At 42.2% G+C, this 19539-nt stretch overlaps 1 protein-coding gene across 2 annotated transcripts in view; it reads right to left on the bottom strand.

Moving 5' to 3' along the window:
* The window catches only part of RASGRP1 (RAS guanyl releasing protein 1), a 218686-nt gene extending 203027 nt beyond the window's left edge, over nucleotides 1-15659 (bottom strand). The window contains exon 1 of one of the 2 annotated variants that reach the window (XM_040411767.1): nucleotides 15510-15659. The gene's annotated coding sequence lies outside the window, so the exon portion shown is untranslated. The remainder of the gene's footprint in view (nucleotides 1-15509) is intronic. The other variant, XM_040411768.1, reaches the window with a different exon arrangement.
* Between the last annotated feature and the right edge of the window lie 3880 nt (nucleotides 15660-19539).

Below are 19539 nucleotides of genomic sequence, written 5' to 3'. Positions count from 1 at the left end.
TTCCGGGACGACTCCTGTTACTAATGATTGGTTAAATAAATCTGTTAACGGTTTTGCCAGCTCACCACTAAGCTCTTTTAATAATTTTGGGTGTATCTCATCAGGCCCCTGTGACTTATCTGTCTTCACCTTAGACAGCAAACTTAGAACATCTTCCTCTGTAAAGATACATGCATCAAACGATTTAATAGTCATTCTTTCTAGTGGAGGTCCTTCTCCTTTTTCTTTTGTAAAAACTGAACAGAAGTATTCATTAAGGCAGTCGGCTAGCACCTATCTTATAATATTATAGTTCCAGAAAACTACTTTAATATGATGCATAACACACAGATAATAACATCTACGCCTGGCTACCCTATGAATGTGTATAGCTTTAGTATAATATACGTGAAAAGAAAATTATATTAGCAGCAATATATCAATGACTTTACTGTAGATGAAATATTGAAAACAGATTATTATAACTTTTTTCTATTACATTACACCCGTGACAACACTATTCATGGGCGGTGGGCCGATGCTTTGAGAGCTGCCCAAGCCCTCCTCTTGGCTACTAACCAGGTACATAAAGATCTGATGCTTTCAGCATTAATTAATATAGGTAGTATTTTGTGCTGCATACTGCGTACACACTGTTCTAGACAGCGAGTGTGCAGGCTGTCAATCTAAAGGGAGGGAGGCATCAGTATGGGGCACCAGGAGCATCACTATTTATTTTGTGCACTTGTACGTGTACATTCCTGATTTCTTAGTGATATCAACCAACACATAGAAAACAGAAAGTGTTGTCAAGAGGACACAGGAAAAGGGTTTGGATCAGCAACTTCAACCACTACTGTACAACTAGAAAGAAGGAAGATATAAAAATAGGTGTTTTTTTATATAGTACTTTGGAACTTCTCCTTTAAAGGGAATGCATCATCAGTAAATTACACTTTTTACATCAGGGTTTTATTTAGGAACATTATAATAATTTTATTTTTGTACACAACTAATCAGATAAAAATCCTGAAATATTCCACTTTTGACAATAGAACGGGAGCACGCACAATGGGCTGACATTTCCTGGTTTCTGCAACTGACAGCTCAATTGTCCTACTGGAGGCCTCGATAAGGCGGTATAACAACACTGTAGTCTGTATACTCAGATAAGGCATCTCCCCTGCCTCCTCCTGGGACTGTAAAAAGATGGGTTGGCTATATATTTTAGATAGCCAGTGGCCACCATACCAAAATCTGCGGCGTTGTCCAACATTAATTGGTATGACCATCCTAAGGCTACTTTCACACTAGCGTTAATATTTTTCGGGAATTGAGATCCGTCATAGGGTCTCAATACCGGAAAAACCGCTTCCGTTTTGTCCCCATTCATTGTCAAATGGGGACAAAACGTAACTGAACAAAAATGCATTCCGTTTCGTTTAGTTGCGTTCCCATACTGGAGAGCAAACCGTTAGTATTTTCCCTTACTAGTGGGGAAAGAGCTGATTGGTTAACACTTTAATAACCAGGCCTTAACAAACACTTTTTTTTTTGTGATGGTTGGCGTGGGTGTTTTTTCTATTATGTATTTTATTATTTTTTAACTTTCCTTTTATTTGTAATATACACTATATATATATATATATATATATATTTTTTTTTTTTTTCTTTTTTTATAATTGATTCATTACTTATTATTTAAATATATTTTTGCCACATAATGTGTCCCCCAAGGGATCTCAAAAAGACTGTTAGGGCTCTTTCACACGAGCGGATCCTGTGTGGGTAATCCGCTGCGCGAAAGAGAGCCAAGCCCCGTTCCGGACAGCAGAGACACGGAGCATTAACATGATTGATACTGCTCCGTCCCTCTGTGAGCTTTTTGCTACAAAATCACGGTGACAACTTTATCTCACTGTGATTTTGTAGTAAAAAGATCACAGAGAGGCATGCAGCATATCAATCATGTTAATGCTCCGTGTCTGTGCTGTCCGGAACGGGGCTTGGCTCTCTTTCACGCAGCGGATTACATGAACGGCATCCGCTCGTGGAAAAGAGCCCTTAGGGAACAGTGAACACTCTTTTATTTAGCAATTTTTCCTTGTATTTTTTTCTTTTATAATCTTCTATTTTTTTGCCACATCATATTTTATTTCTTTTTTCTTTTATTTGTATTTTATTATATTTTTTTGTTTACAAATTTTTTTTAAATAATTTTTTACACATAATCTGTCCCCAAGAGATCACTGAAAGACCTTTGGGGACACCTTTTTTGTACTATTTCCACTGTAACTGGGGCATCCAAAGGAGCCCCAGTTACAGGGGAAACCAGCCTGCTGAGGGGGCATTGTCTCCTGACCCTGCAGTTCTGCACTCCTCTGCCCCAAGCTGGGTCTACCCTGCATAGCAGTCATCTATCTGAGGAGAAGGCAGAAGCGTTGATACACTGCTTCTGCCTTCTCCTCGGCTCCCCCGCTGTTACTGACGGCCAGGGACCCGTCCTGCTCCTGCTACAGTGCAGGAGCAGGAGCTGTAATTCTCCATCGTGCGGTGCTGTGGTCAGAAACAGCTGTGTTTCTGTCCAGGAGGACCAGGCCACAAACGTTGGCTATGGGGGATGCATGCGGCCCGCGGGTTGTGCACCCCTGCTATAGAGAATCATTGCTTCTGGGCAGATCGTTGTTTAGACAGCACAAAATGCTGCCCATAAATAATGATCTAGGAGATTGGACCAATGATGCTCGATCATCTGTTGGCGCATTTAAATAGGGCAATTATCAGGAATGCTCCATCCCAATCATTGTCCCATTTTGTTGGCCTTTTCTACAGGGATCTTAATCCCTTTAGGATCGTGCAATTTTTTGTTTTTGCATTTTCGATTTTTTTACTCTCTGCCTTCCCAAAGCCCTAACTTTTTTATTTTTATGTTGACATAGCTGCATGAAAGCTTGTTTTTTGCTGGACAAATTGTACTCCTTAATGGCATTTAATATTGCATACGATGCAGTGGAAGGCTGGAATTTTTTTTTTTCAAATAGGGTGGAATTGGAAAAAAATAACTATTATGCCACAGTTTTAAGGGTTTCATTTTTACAATGTTCCCTATGCAGTAAAACTGACCTGTTATCTTCATTCTCTGGGCCAGTACAAGTACAGCGATACCACATTTATATAGTTTTTAGTGTGTTTTAATATGTAAAATAAGTAAAAACTTTGAAAAAAATATTACGTTTCAAGTTCAACATATTCTGACCCCCATAATTTTTTATAGTTAGGTCTACAGAATTTTTTGCGGAGGTGAAGCGACGACAAAACAGCAAACTGGCCATTTTGATTTCTCTTCCATTATGGTGTTCACTGTGTGGGCTAAATATTTTTATATTTTCATAGTACAGGCGTTTTGGGACATGGCAATACCTATATTTAATTATTTTTAATATGGGGAGAGGGGGCGATTTGAAATAAAAAAAAAAAATTTTTTACACTTGAAGATGTGATCTCAGTATGGGGGAGCCGTTTGAGCCCCAGGTGTGCTGTGCTCACAGAGAAAAGCCTCTCAGATGCCGCAGCCACAATTCACAACAGTATTTGTCTTCTACAGCTCAATATGAATATGGTGATACCGAACTTGTATAGACATCGACATTTTCTGACAGCCATAACGTTTTTATTTTCCATTAACAAAGCTGTATGAGGGCTTGTTTTTTGCGGGACGAATTGTAGTTTTTATTAGTACCTTTTTTGTGGTATATATATGACTTTTTGATCACTGTTATTAAATTTTTTTCGAGGGGGAAAGGTGACAAAAAAATAGCAAATTGTGTGATTTTCATTTTTTTGGTTTCTGTTACAGCGTTCACTGCACAGGAATTTTTAACTAATATTTTAATAGTTTAGACATTTTCGCATGCGGCAATACCCGATATGTTTACTTTTTTTTATGTTAATATTTTTATATGTAAAGTTGGGAAAGGGGGGGCGTTTTAAACTTTTAATATTCTAATGTTTTTTTTACTTTTATAGTAATAACTAGTGTTGAGTGACACAAGCTTCAGATCATAGATCTGAAGTCGCTTCAGTCAAAATTAAGTTTAAATACTGTACGGATATCCATCTCCGTACAGGATTCAAATGTATGGGCTCCAGAAAGGTGAAATTCATTATCATCGAAAACTTGAATCCGAAATCGGCTTCGGTACTGAGATACCAGCTGGTACCAAAGCCAAATTCGGATTCAAGTTTTAAAATGGTTTTCAAGTTTAAAAATTTAAGTCCAAAGTTATTCACAGAAGTATTGTGAGACTTCGATGATAACGAATTTCACCTTGCCAGAGCACATACATTTGAATGCTGTATGGAGACGGATCTCCGTACAGCATTCAAATGAAGTTTTGACAGAAGCGACTTCAGATCTATGATCCGAAGCTCGCTTTGCTCAACACTAGTAATAACTTTTAACCCTCTTAGGGGGCTAAAACCTGGGATCTTTTGATTTATTAGGGTGAATGGGATTCAGATGTGCTCCCTGCTGAGCTGTGCCTCGTGCACAGTTCGGCAGGGAACTCACCATGGCAGGCCTGGAAAGCTTTAGAGGCTCCTAGGTTGCCATGGTAACTGATCGGAGCCCCGCGATTTCACTTTTTGAGCTTCGATTGGAAGGCAGAGGGAGCCGCATCCCTCTGCCTATCTCCATAGATGCCAAAATCGGTGTTGATCGTGGAATCTGAAGGCTTAAATGAGGGTGTTTTGCATGATTGCCATTCCCCATGATTGCGGCGGGTGGCCTGCTGTATTATACAGCCGCCTCCCGCTGCGTATAGAGCAGGCTAACTGCAGCAGCCCGCTCCATACATTCCCTCAACCGCTGTTACATCTGGTTTGTGTCAGAGGGGTTCTTTGTTTGTCAGTTAGATGCGTACAGAATGTCTGCTGGTCCTCACTATACTTTAATAGGTCCAACAGACATTCCGCTCGCATCCGTCAGCACCAGATCTGGTTCATTCTGGCAGGCTGTTCTCTGATGGAACAGCCTGCCGGAATGAAATACGCAGATGTGAAGCTAGACATAACTGTCAATCACTGATAGGACCTTCTCCTTGCCTTCAAAGCCCAGAATGAACATGAATTTAAAGGCTATGTACACCTTTTATTATTGCATTGTACTCATTTTGAGCTAAAATAATTTTTTCAATTGGTCTTTATTAAAAATATGGCATCATTTTTTCTGTACAGTACAGAGCTGATCTAGTAGCACCCTTTGGATTTTCTGTATTTTCCGTCAGACTAGGAGCAAATGGACTCTTTATCTCTGCTATGGACATCTAAGATTTGCTATTAGGCAATTTGATTTGAAGATTCTGGAGGTGGGCTACTTTTTCGTGGGCCACCCTGTATAACGGTCATGCTCTTCCTGGAATTACAGGTCAGTCCCATTAACTTGCATGGGACTGAACTGCTCTCACTTGAAATGCTTGGCACAGCTGCTACTAAAACTATCCTGCCATGGCCCCTTCAAACAGCTGATCGTCAGGGGTGCCAAAGAGATCTGCATGCTCACTCAGCTATATTCGGAACACCTATAGAATTGAATGGAGATTGCATCTCACATGGGCCGTGTGTACTTTCTCTCTCTTCAGGGACCCCGTTCTGGAGCAGGTCCCAGAGCACCTGGCATTGGTGGCATATCCTAGAGATATGCCACCAATGTCTGAGATGAGTGTAACCCTTTAACTTCACGAGCCTCCTCAAATCCAGTGCCGTTTCCACTTCTCCAGGCTGCAGCCAGTCACACATTGTTGTGGCTGCAGTATTGATTTCCTGGATACCACTACAACCAATTGCTGGTCTCAACAGTATAGGACTTGAAACCACTGAAGTAATTGGCAGCAGTGCACACGACCGTATTTTTTTGCGGTCCGCAAAACGGGGTTCCGTTTTTCCGTGATCCGTGACCGTTTTTTCGTCCGTGGGTCTTCCTTGATTTTTGGAGGATCCACAGACATGAAAAAAAAAGTCGTTTTGGTGTCCGCCTGGCCGTGCGGAGCCAAACGGATCCGTCCTGAATTACAATGCAAGTCAATGGGGACGGATCCGTTTGACGTTGACACAATATGGTGCAATTTCAAACGGATCCGTCCCCCATTGACTTTCAATGTAAAGTCAGGAGTTAATATACCATCGGATCAGAGTTTTCTCCAATCCGATGGTATATTTTAACTTGAAGCGTCCCCATCACCATGGGAACGCCTCTATGTTAGAATATACCGTCGGATTTGAGTTACATCGTGAAACTCAAATCCGACAGTATATTCTAACACAGAGGCGTTCCCATGGTGATGGGGACGCTTCAGGTTAGAATATACTAAAAGAACTGTGTACATGACTGCCCCCTGCTGCCTGGCAGGTGCTGCCAGGCAGCAGGGGGCAGCCCCCCCCCCCTGTAGTTAACACATTGGTGGCCAGTGTGGCCGGCCCCCCCCTCCCTCCCCTGTAGTTAACTCATTGGTGGCCAGTGGGCCCCCCCTCCCCTGTAGTTAACTCATTGGTGGCCAGTGCGGCCGGCCCCCCTCCCTCCCCTGTAGTTAACTCGTTGGTGGCCAGTGGGCCCCCCCCTCCCTCCCCTGTAGTTAACTCGTTGGTGGCCAGTGGGCCCCCCCTCCCTCCCCTGTAGTTAACTCGTTGGTGGCCAGTGGGCCCCCCCTTCCCTGTAGTTAACTCGTTGGTGGCCAGTGGGCCCCCCTCCCTCCCCTGTAGTTAACTCGTTGGTGGCCAGTGGGCCTTCTCCCCTCCCTCCCCCTCCTAATTAAAATCTCCCCCCTATCATTGGTGGCAGCGGAGTGTACCGATCGGAGTCCCAGTTTAATCGCTGGGGCTCCGATCGGTAACCATGGCAACCAGGACGCTACTGCAGTCCCGGTTGCCATGGTTACTTAGCAATTTGTAGAACCATTATACTTACCTGCGAGCTGCGATGTCTGCGTCCGGCCGGGAGCTCCTCCTACTGGTAAGTGACATGACCTGTCACTTACCAGTAGGAGGAGCTCCCGGCCGGACGCAGACATCGCAGCTAAGTATAATGGTTCTACAAATTGCTAAGTAACCATGGCAACCGGGACTGAGTAGCGTCCTGGTTGCCATGGTTACCGATCGGAGCCCCAGCGATTAAACTGGGACTCTGATCGGTACACTCCGCTGCCACCAATGATAGCTCTGAAAAAGCTTTTATGCAGATGGATCTTCGGATCCGTCTGTATAAAAACTAACCTACGGCCACGGATCACAGACACGGATGCCAATCTTGTGTGCATCCGTGTTCTTTCACTGACCCATTGACTTGAATGGGTCCGTGAACCGTTGTCCGTCAAAAAAATAGGACAGGTCATATTTTTTTGACGGACAGGATACACGAATCACGGTCTCGGCTGCAAAACGGTGCATTTTCCGATTTTTCCACGGACCCATTGAAAGTCAATGGGTCCGCGAAAAAAAACGGAAAATGGCACAACGGCCACGGATGCACACAACAGTCGTGTGCAGGAGGCCTTATACAGGAAGTCACTGCTGCAGCCTGGGGAAAAGGAAGGGGTGGTGTGGGGGAAAACTTCAATTCCCAGCAGGTCCTAAAGGTCCACCCCTGTCAGAGCATGCTGGGAGTTATAGTTCCTAATAGAAGGGGTTACAGACAGTGGCAGTCATTTTGCAATTGCACTTTATTTACCAAGTAGTGTAGTGGAGCCTGGGTCTGGGATGCACTTTTTTTTTTTTTGTTAGAAGCCTCCTGCCTGGTTTGCCCATGCATGAAGCCAGGTATAATTGTTAGCTCTGTGATTCATTATTCCACCGGGGCACTGTGCCGAGCGGCCAGTTACACATGTGAGTGGCCGCTCCATTAATTTCTATGGGAGTTCCGGAGATAGCCGAGTACAGTGCTTGGGGATAAATAACTTCTAACAAACATAATACCGCTTTAAAGTAGTCCTGGGGAAAAAAAACTTAAAAGTGGACCCATGTTGTAGGCGGGACCAAATTGACAGAAGGCAGAGCCAACAAAAGTAGAAGGGGATGGCAGTACTGTAGTGTAGCACAAAATACTGCCCCAGCAGAACCAAATATACAGTGCAGCAAAAAATGCTGCCAACCCGCGGCATTCAACTCTATCATCATCCTGAGGATGGCAATACAGTTGAATACAGGAGGGCACTTTCTTTTGCCAGCCAGGTGCACATGTACCACATGCTCCCAGCATTAATTAATCATAATGTACCTGACTGGTGGTCATAAGGAGGAATTGGGCACCCCCTGGTCATTGGACCTCCGGTATGGATAGTCTGCCTCTGTCTGCAGCTGCCAGTCAGGTGATGATGCTAATGAAGAGATGATCCTGATGACATGATGCAGACACTGATGGTCATCCTCAATGTTTCATTACATACACTGACTAGCTTTGACAGTACAAAAAAGGAATCTAATGATCGCATGTTCAGGTCCCCCGGGGGAGGCTTAAAAAGAGGAAAATATTATTTTTTTTAAAAAGTTTACAAATATAAAAAAAAAAAAAACATTTCAAATCACCTCTTTCCCTATGATTAAAATAAATATAAACAAAAATTATCATAGGCATCGCTGCATCCCAAAATGCCAGAATATTTATCCTATATGGTGAACATAAGTTGTTTTTTTTGTTTGTTTTTTAGACACAAAGAAATCTATATAAGGTGATATTGTTGTAATCATACTTAGGGCTCATGCATACGACCGTATGTAATTTGCGGTCCACAAAAAATACGGGTGACATCCGTGTGCATTCCATATTTTGCGGAACAGAACAGCTGGCCCCTGATAGAACAGTACTATCCTTGTCCATAATGCGGACAATAATAGGACACGTTCTATTTTTTGGGCGGAACGGAAATACAGAAACGGAATGCACACCGAGTAACTTTCGTGTGTTTTTTTGCAGACCCATTGACATGAATGGTTCCGCATACGGTCTGCAAAAAAACCAGAACGGACACGGAAAGAAAACACGTTTGTGTGCATGAGCCCTAACCCGATAATGAAACCAACAGGTCAGTTTTACTGCCTACTTAACGCCATAAAATTAAACCCATGAAACTATGGCGTCATTTTATTTTATTTTTCAATTCCAGCCTACAGTTGCAAGAAAAAGTATGTGAACCCTTTGGAATGATATGGATTTCTGCACAAATTGGTCATAAAATGTGATCTGATCTTCATCTAAGTCACAGCAATAGACAATCACAGTCTGCTTAAACTAATAACACACAAAGAATTAAATGTGACCATGTTTTTATTGAACACACCATGTAAACATTCACAGTGCAGGTGGAAAAAGTATGTGAACCCTTGGATTTAATAACTGGTTGAACCTCATTTGGCAGCAATAACGTCAACCAAACGTTTCCTGTAGTTGCAGGTCAGACGTGCACAATGGTCAGGAGTAATTCTTGACCATTCCTCTTTACAGAACTGCTTCAGTTCAGCAATATTCTTGGGATGTCTGGTGTGAATCGCTTTCTTGAGGTCATGCCACAGCATCTCAATCGGGTTGAGGTCAGGACTCTGACTGGGCCACTCCAGAAAGCGTATTTTCTTCTGTTTAAGCCATTCGGTTGTTGATTTACTTCTATGCTTTGGGTCGTCGTCCTGTTGCAACACCCATCTTCTGTTGAGCTTCAGCTGGTGGACAGATGGCCTTAAGTTCTCCTGCAAAATGTCTTGATAAACTTGGGAATTCATTTTTCCTTCGATGATAGCAATCCGTCCAGGCCCTGACGCAGCAAAGCAGCCCCAAACCATGATGCCACCACCACCATACTTCACAGTTGGGATGAGGTTTTGATGTTGGTGTGCTGTGCCTCTTTTTCTCCACACATAGTGTTGTGTGTTTCTTCCAAACAACTCACTTTTGGTTTCATCTGTCCACAGAATATTTTGCCAGTACTGCTGTGGAACATCCAATTGCTCTTGTGCAAACGGTAAACGTGCAGCAATGTTTTTTTTTGGACAGCAGTGGCTTCCTATGTGGTATCATCCCATGATATCCATTCTTGTCTAGTGTTTTACATATTGTAGATTCGCTAAAAGGATGTTAGCATATGCCAGAGACTTTTGTAAGTCTTTAGCTGACACTCTAGGATTCTTCTTCACCTCATTGAGCAGTCTGCGCTGTGCTCTTGCAGTCATCTTTACAGGACGGCCACTCCTAGGGAGAGTAGCAGCAGTGCTGAACTTTCTCCTTTTATAGACAATTTGTCTTACCGTGGACTGATGAACAGCAAGGCTTTTGGAGATACTTTTATAACCCTTTCCAGCTTTATGCAAGTCAACAATTCTTAATCGTAGGTCTTCTGATAGCTCTTTTGTGCGAGGCATCATTCACATCAGGCAATGCTTCTTGTGAAAAGCAAACCCAGAACTGGTGTGTGTTTTTTATAGGGCAGCTGTAACCAACACCTCTAATCTCATCTCATTGATTGGACTCCAGTTGGCTGATACCTCACTCCAATTAGCTCTTGGAGATGTCATTAGTCTAGGGGTTCACATACTTTTTCCACCTGCACTGTTAATGTTTAGATGGTGTGTTCAATAAAAACATGGTAACATTTATTTCTTTGTGTGTTATTAGTTTAAGCAGACTGTGATTGTCTATTGTTGTGACTTAGATGAAGATCAGATCACATTTTATGACCAATTTGTGCAGAAATCCATATCATTCCAAAGGGTTCACATACTTTTTCTTGCAACTGTATATTGAACTTATGCAATATTAAATGGTGAGGTTAGAAAATGCAATTTGTACTGCGAAAAAAACAAGACATCATACACCTATATAATTGAGTGAAAAAAGAAGACAAAAACTGAAAGTTGTCAAGCCTTCAAATGGGTAAACAGAGCAATTATCGGAAATTACAGTTTTTGTGACTCCCTTTAAAGTGAATTGAGAGAGCAATGTGTATGTGCACACATCTTTCTATCCGCTCTCTGCTTCAAAAGGGGATGTGGGGCAGTGGACCCCTGTTCTGAAAATACCTGTGGGTCCAAGAGGTTGGATTTGCATTAGACTTTTATGGCATATACTGCAGATATGCCAAAAATGTCTAATATGGGACTATCTCATGAAATAACTGGCAACCTGGCCATTTTAACTCAATGATTTTTTTTTTATGGTGAGGGTACCTACCTGCAAGCTATGGAAAATAAATCTGTAAGTTGTTGCTGGTACACGATGGGGCCTGGCAGCAAGATCCACATGCGGATCACCACTAATTGATGGGTCGTACCTGCATTTGCCACGCCGTGCTTATACAGTTGTGTTCAAAATAATAGCAGTGTGTTTAAAAAAGTGAATAAAGCTCAAAATCTTTCTAAAAGTTCCATACACACAAATGCATTGGAAAAACTACATTGTATTCCAAATCAAAACATGAAGAAAATTATATCAAATTTGTGTTGTTCCTCTAAATTTTTTAAAAAAAAGTAGATTAGACTGTTCAAAATAAATTGCAGTGTTTGCATTCTTCTTTACAAACTCAAACATTCACTATATAAGCAAGATTTTGCTTTACTTTGAATCACTTAACTAATATTTAGTTGTATAACCGCTGTATCTGAGAACTGCTGTACATCTGTGTTGCATGGAGTCAACCAACTTCTGGCCCCTGTGAACAGGTATTCCAGCCCAGGATGATTGGACTACATTCCACAGTTCTTCTCTATTTCTTGGTTTTGCCTCAGAAACTGCATTTTTGATGTCACCCCACAAGTCTTCTATTGGATTAAGATCCGGGGATTGGGCTGGCCACTCCATAACGTCAATCTTGTTGGTCTGGAAACCAAGATGTTGCACCTTTGCTGGTGTTTTTGGAGTCTTGAAATACTTGACAAATAAAAGAATTCAGCACCGGAGAACTGTAAACCTGTGCATTCTTAGTCATGAGTAAGAACAGTGTTGTTGGAAACGCGTTGAGTTTAAGATGGATGTTACTGGATGTCGTTGAATTGCTGCCTGAATTTTACCACTGCAATAGAGGAACGCACAGCTTTACAGTTCTCCGGTGCTGGATTCTTTTATTAGTAAAGTATTTCAAGGTCTTACCTTTCCCGTGCACCAGATGTTTATTGTGACAGAATGCTACAGCAGGTGAGCTGGACTCTACTTATTGGGCCAAATGGTTCTTATCTGCCGACACATTCTATGTTTCTATGTTTCTATTGATGTTTTTGGGGTCGTTGTCTTGTTGGAACACCCATTTCAAGGGCATTTCCTCTTCAGCATAAGGCAGCATGACCTCTTCAAGTATTCTGATGTATTCAAACTGATCCATGATCCCTGGTATGTGATAAATAGGTCCAACTCCGTAGTATGAGAAACATCCCCATATCATGATGCTGGCGCCACCATGCTTCACTGTCTTCACAGTGTACTGTGGCTTGAATTCAGTGTTTGGGGGTCGTCTGACAAACTGTCTCCGGCCACTAGACCCAAAAACAACATCTTACTTTCATCAGTCCACAAAATTTCTCTTTAGGCCAGTCAATGTGATCTTTGGCAAATTGTAACCTCTTCAGCACATGTCTTTTTTTCTACAGTGGGACTTTGCGGGGGCTTCTTGCAGAAAGCTTGGCCTCACATAGGCGTCTTCTAATTGTAACAGTACTCACAGGTAACTTTACACTTTTGATCTTCCTGGAGCTGATTGTTGGCTGAGTCCTTGCCATTTTGGCTATTTTTCTATCCAACTGAATGCTAGTTTTTCGCTTTCTTCCATGTCTTTCAGGTTTTGGTTTCCATTTTAAAGCATTTGCGATCATTTTAGCTGAGCAGCCTATCATTTTCTGCACTTCTTTATATGTTTTCCCCTCTCCAATCAACTTTTTAATCAAGGTACGCTGTTCTTCTGAAAAATGTCTGGAACAACCCATTTTTCTCAGAATTTCTGAGAGAAATGCACTGTAACCAGCCCGTACAGCATTTGCTGCCTTCCTTCCTTAAATAAGGGCAATAATTGCCACCTGTTTCTAAAAAAATGAATGACCTCACTAATTGAACTCCACACTGCTATTATTTTGAACATGCCCCTTTCAATAAGTGATTGAATTACACAGAATCGGCAGCATGCATGTCATGACTGTTGGGTCTGTTGGATTTCTATTACTGTACTACACCTGCTAGTAAATTATTTGCCATGTAGATATATCATTTCTACCAAAAACAGTGATTAATCAGGTTAGTGATGTCTGAGTTCTATTACTTTGAACACAACTGTACATACAGGTGAAACTCGAAAAATTAGAATATTGTGCAAAGTTCATTTATTTCAGTAATGCAACCTAAAAGGTGAAACTAATATATGAGATAGACTCATTACATGCAAAGCGAGATATTTCAAGCCTTTATTTGTTATAATTTGGATTATTATGGCTTACAGCTTATGAAAACCCCAAAGTCACAATCTCAGGTCCCCTTTGCTCAGGGGGTATGGATTAATTAGCTGACTAGAGTGTGACACTTTGAGCCTAGAATATTGAACCTTTTCACAAAATTCTAATTTTAAGCTGCATTAATACAATTCCTTTTCATTTGAATTACTGAAATAAATGGACTTTTGCACGATATTCAAATTTTTCCAAGTTTCACCTGTATATACTGGCTGGCAAGTCAGGTGAGGCCCAGAAATTAGCAGTGATCTTTATGTGGATCCTCCTGCTAGGCCACGTCATGTATGGGCAACCAGACGCGTACGATTAAACTAAATCTGATTACGACCCTACTGACACGACCGTACCCCTAACCGCAAAACATGGATACCGGCCATGTGTTTCCCGGTTTTTTCCAGGGCCGTGGAACGCACATATGGACATACCGGATTACTAAAATTTAAATTTTAAGACCTGCAAGCTGCTGTGTGTAAGTACTTGATGGTTTAATGGGCAAAACACCAATCTAGACGCTGGTGCCATTACTCTGTACTATGTGACTACTGCAAAAAATTGCACAATATTCAGGAATCCCCAAATGTGAACAAATCATTGCATTTTTTTCCAGTCCAGCGACAAATCACACACATTATCAATTCATGGAAAGGTAACTTCTGGCAGTCCATGTGCCTGGAGTAGTTTTTACTCCTTTTTTATGCCTGTTTTCAGGCATTAATTATTGTAAATTTGCTGGAGCTGAAGTCCCACGTGGCAACAAAATGCCCGTATTGACAAAATATTTGTTTAAAAAAAAAAAATTTGCGTCACAAAATTACCCTCAATGACTTGTACAGCTAGCTCAGTTGAATATACTGGTACCTTTCATTTTGTGATCCATTGCTTGATTCTGGAGAAAAAGTACTTAAATGCCATATACAAAAGGGCAGCGAAGTGCACCGAGGCCGGGCCCAAACCACTCTGTGCACCCTTTCTGCTCCTGCTTTTTCTGTCAGCCCCTCCCTCTCCTCCATGTTTGACAGATCTAGGTGAGATGACTATGAAGGAGAAGATGAAGGCGCTAGCAGAGGAAGCAGGAAGAACAAGGGTGAAAAGAGTGGCTTGGGCCCGCCCTCAGTGCACTTCACGGCTCATTTGCATATGGATTAAAAAAGCACTTTTTCTCCAGAATAAGGCAATGGATCACAAAATGAAAGGCATCAGTATATTCAGCTGAGCTGGTCTTACAAGGCATTGGGCCTCAATTACCAAAACTGTCTTAGTTGTACATAGCAACCAATAATTTCTTAAAGTGTTCTGAAAAAATGAAAGGTGAGCTCTGATTGGTTGCTATGGGCAACTAAGACAGTTTTCCTATTAGACAGTTTTGATAAATGAGGCCCTTTGCGCCTGCTTTACCAGTGAATCTCCTGGAGACAGTTGTCTCAGTTCAGTAAATGGCATTTATCCTGTAGATAAAGTTAATACAAGGCACTTACTAATGTATTGTGATTGTCCATATTGCCTCCTTTGCTGGCTTAATTAATTTGTCCCATCACATCATACACTGCTCATTTCCAGCAGTTATGACCACCCAGCAAGCCAGCAGTGGTGGCCGTGCTTCCACACTATAGGAAAAGGCTCCAGTTTCTCTCATGGTCTGGACTATCGGAGTGTGCATTGGTTAGGGCTTTTTCCTATAGTATGCAAGCACGACCACTGCTGCTGGATTGCAGGGTGGTCGTAACCCCTGGATATAAGGAGTATATAATCTGATGGAAAAATGAATCAGGCCAGCAAAGGAGGCAATATGGACAGTCACAATACATCAGTAAGTGCCTTGTATTAACTTTCTCTACATGATAAATGTCATTTGCTGAAGTGAGACAACCCCTTTAAGTCAACTGAAATACGATTTAGATAGAGATTTACCATATCTATTGTTAGCTCCTGTTACAACATTAAATGCTACTCCTATTCCATAGATTGAATACGACAGCAGCGCATATACTATTTCAGAAGGGACTATAGATAACACACATGTCCTGTCTCAGTACAGTTGTATAGTTGGGGTATGTGCACACACTTACCATGCTCCTCTCAGCTGTACAGTCCTCAGAGGTTCTGCTATCTTCCCGGGGAGCCCATCAACCTGGTAAGGTTACAGCTGACCCGCCATCAGTACGCTGACTTTCACTTTGTGAGTGCATTTCTCTGCTGTAATGTAGAGGAGGTAGTAAAGGAGGTTGTGCACTGGTCTGTGGTCGGGAAATTATAATACCGTGGTTTCCACATGCATGAATGTGAGCTACAGACTCTCAGTTCCTTCTCATGGTTGCTTCTTATTACTTTTTGCATTTTTTTCCAATAACTTATTGTTAGGGTTTTATTATTTTTAGGTAGTGAGACTGGAAAAGTTGTTAATTTACCAGTGACACCTGTAGCAGCAGAAAGTGACATCTACTACATTTCTAACTGACCTTGTTCTGTAGAAGTATCTGGTAACATCTTGAAGATTACTATGAAGCTGAAGGAAGCAGAAACACAAAGGTGTGTGCACAGGAAAGCAGGCGTGTTCCCAGCACCGTGTGATTTACATCAATGTTTCTGAAAAAAAACTTTGATGACCGGAGCTAAATTTCACTTTTTGGAAAGCTGCTTTCTGAGGCCTCATTCACATAGTCAGTGTTTGATCAGTGATTTCCATCAGTGATTGTGACCCCAAACCAGCTGCTGGTCAGAAACACATAACAGGTGCAGATCTTACATATTAATGGCCTATACCCAGCTATAGTGACCTATCTAGACAGGGCCGCTTATACCAGATGCAGAGAGTTGCAGGAATGCTGCACACAGAGGGGCACATTTACTAAGCTCGCCTTTTTATTTGGAGTGAAAAAAACATGCATATTGGCAAAATCTGTCTTCAATTTGTACCTTATTTATTATCCTTTCATAAATCTGGTTTGTCTTTATTGGTTTACTTCTGACATCTAGTGGTCGTTTTCTTGTAAGGCTACTTTAACACTAGCGGCACGGACCTCCGGCAGGCTGTTCCGTCGGGTAAACAGCCTGTCGGATCCGTCCTGCCGCTAGTGAACGTGTGCCTCCGGACTGCCGCTCCGTCCCCATATAATGGGGGCGGGGCGGAGTTCCGGTAGAGACACGGCGAGAGGCTGCCGGAATAAATATCAGAGTTTTTAAATGTCGTAGTTTTATCCCGGCAGCCTCTCGCGGCAGTCCGGGGGCACAAGTTCACTAGCGGCAGGATGGATCCGACAGGCTGTTCACCCGACGGAATAGCCTGCCAGAGGTCCATACCACTAGTGTGAAAGTAGCCTAAGGCCTATTGCACACGACCGTATGGCTTTTTCAGTGTTTTGCGGTCCGTTTTTCATGGATCAGTTGTTCCGTTTTTTGTTTCCGTTGTATTTCCGTTTTTCCGTATGGCATATACAGTATACAGTAATTACATAGATAAAATTGGGCTGGGCATAACATTTTTAATAGATGGTTCAGCAAAAAACGGAACGGAAACGGAAGACATACGGATGCATTTCCGTATGTGTTCCATTTTTTTTGCGGACCCATTGACTTGAATGGAGCCACGGAACGTGATTTGTGGGCAATAATAGGACATGTTCTATGTTAAAACGGAACGGAAAAACGGAAACGGAATGCATACGGAGTACATTCAGTTTTTTTGCGGAACCATTGAAATGAATGGTTCCGTATACGGACCGTATACGGAACGCAAAAAACGGCCAGTAAACGGGGAAAAAAAACGGCCGTGTGCAGCAGGAGTAAATGCTAATAAAAAATAAGGGGGTCATTTATTATACTGAAATATGCCTGTATCAGGCATATTTCAGGCACAGATGGCGGAACAACGGTTAGTTGTGCAGCAATCTGCAACTTTTCCCCGCTCACGCCAGGTCTAAAATTGTGGGCGTGGTGTGGGCCAGCTGGCCCGTCTCATTCATCGTTTTATATGCCTGGATTAGACGTAGAAAATGGTGTAAATGTAAGTCTGCTAGGAAGCTGGCTTACAATAGACTGGCTCTGGATATGCTAATGTATCTCTTTTAACTTTGGTGGATGCTCCGCCAGCTATGGGGCTTAATTAAGACCGGCGGCTAAGGGTACTTTCACACTTGCGGCAGATGATTCCGGCAGGCAGTTCCGGCAATCTGGACGCAAACTGATGGCATTTGTCAAACGGATCCGAATGGATCTGAAAAATGCATTGAAATACCGACTCCGTCTTTCCGGGGTGTCATCCGGATAAACGGATCCGGTATAATTTTTTTTTGCATTTTTAAAGGTCTGTGCATGCGGAGACCGGAAAGCCGGATCCGTTTTGCCGGAACACTTAATGCTGGATCCGGTACTAATACACTTCAATGTAAATTAATGCCGGATCCGGTATTCCGGCAAGTGTTCAGTATTTTTGGCCAGAGAGAAAACTGCAGCATGCTGCGGTATTTTCTCCGTCAAAAAAACGTAAGAGGGACTGAAGTGATGCATCCTGAATGGAATTCTTTCCATTAAGAATGCATTAGGATAAAACTGATCAGTTTTTTTGCGGTATTGAGCTCCTGTGACGAGAATTAAATGAAAATGGGAATGAAATTTCACTTTTTTTTTTGCAGATTTTACATTTTAATCTATTTTTTTCTGCAACACATCAAGGGTTAACAGCAGAAAAAAAACTCAAAATCTATTACCCTGAATCTGGAGTTTACAGAAACACCCCATGTGTGCTCAAAAACTGATGTATGGGCACACAGCATGCTTCAGAGTGGAAGGAGCACCATATGGCTTTTGGAGAGCGGATTTAGCTGGAATGGTAATTGGGAGCTATGTCGCATATGAAGACACCCTGAGGTGGCCCTACAGTGGAAACCCCCAAATAGTGACCCCATTCCGGAAACTACACCCCTCAAGGAATATTTTACACCCCACATTTTTTGTCCATTTCACCCTGAATACGCCAACACCTCATATGTGCTCAAAAATGATGCATTGGCGCACAGAAGGCTTCCGAGTGGAAGAAGCATCATATGGCGTTAGGAGAGAGGATTTAGCTGGAATGGTAATTGGGAGCTATGTTGCATGTGAAAACACCCTGAGGTGGCTCTACAGTGGAAACCCCCAAAAAGTGACCCCATTCTGGAAACTACACCCCTCAAGGAATATTTGAATGTGTGTAGTGAGCACTTTGACCCATCGGGCGTTTCACAGAATTAGGAAACGCTTGGCTGTGAAAATGAAAAATTACAATTTTTTTCCCAAAAAAGTTGCTTTACATCCACATTTTTCACTTTCACAAGGAGTAACAGGAGAAAATGCACGCCACATTTTGTTCCCCATTAATACGCCAACACCCTATATGTGCTCAAAAAATTATGTATGGGCGCATGGCAGGGCTCTAGAGTCAAACAGCTGAATATGGATTTTGCTGACCTGAATTGGCAGACATGTATTTTAGGTGCCATGTTGCATTAAATAAATTCCTGAGGTCCCCAGAAATAAAAAAAAAAACCAGTGACCCCATTTCGGAAAGAGCACCCCCGTACGAACATTTTAAGTGGTAGAAAGGGTACTTTTTAGCAAAGAGGTGTCTCACAGAAGACAGAATTACTTGAGAAAGCATTTCAAACCACATATTTGTGGGGGAAAAATAATTACCGATACTAGCAGACCCCAATTTTTATTAACAAGGGGTTAAAGGAGAAAATGCACCCCAGGTTATGTTCCCCCTTTTCTCTACATTCAGGAAACACCCCATATGTGCTTGTAGCCTGCAGTATGGGCGCACAGCAGGCAAACGGCAATATGTGAATTTTGCTGACAGGCCTGAATTGGCAGACATGGATTTTTGGTGCCACGTTGCAATTAATACTATTGCTGAGGTCCCCAGAAATAAAAAACACCAACAAGTGACCCCATTTCGGAAAGAGCACCCCCGTACAAACATTTTAAGTGGTAGAAAGGGTACTTTTTTTTAGCAAACAGGTGTCTCACAGAAGGCAGAAATACTAGAGAAAGGATTTCAAAGCACACATTTGTAAAAATGAAAAATTACTAGCAGACCCCAATTTTTCACTTTCACAAGGG

The sequence above is a fragment of the Bufo bufo genome, chromosome 11, assembly GCF_905171765.1.
Source record: "Bufo bufo chromosome 11, aBufBuf1.1, whole genome shotgun sequence".
Lineage (NCBI taxonomy): Eukaryota > Metazoa > Chordata > Amphibia > Anura > Bufonidae > Bufo > Bufo bufo.
This window is presented reverse-complemented; position numbering and strand designations above follow the sequence as displayed.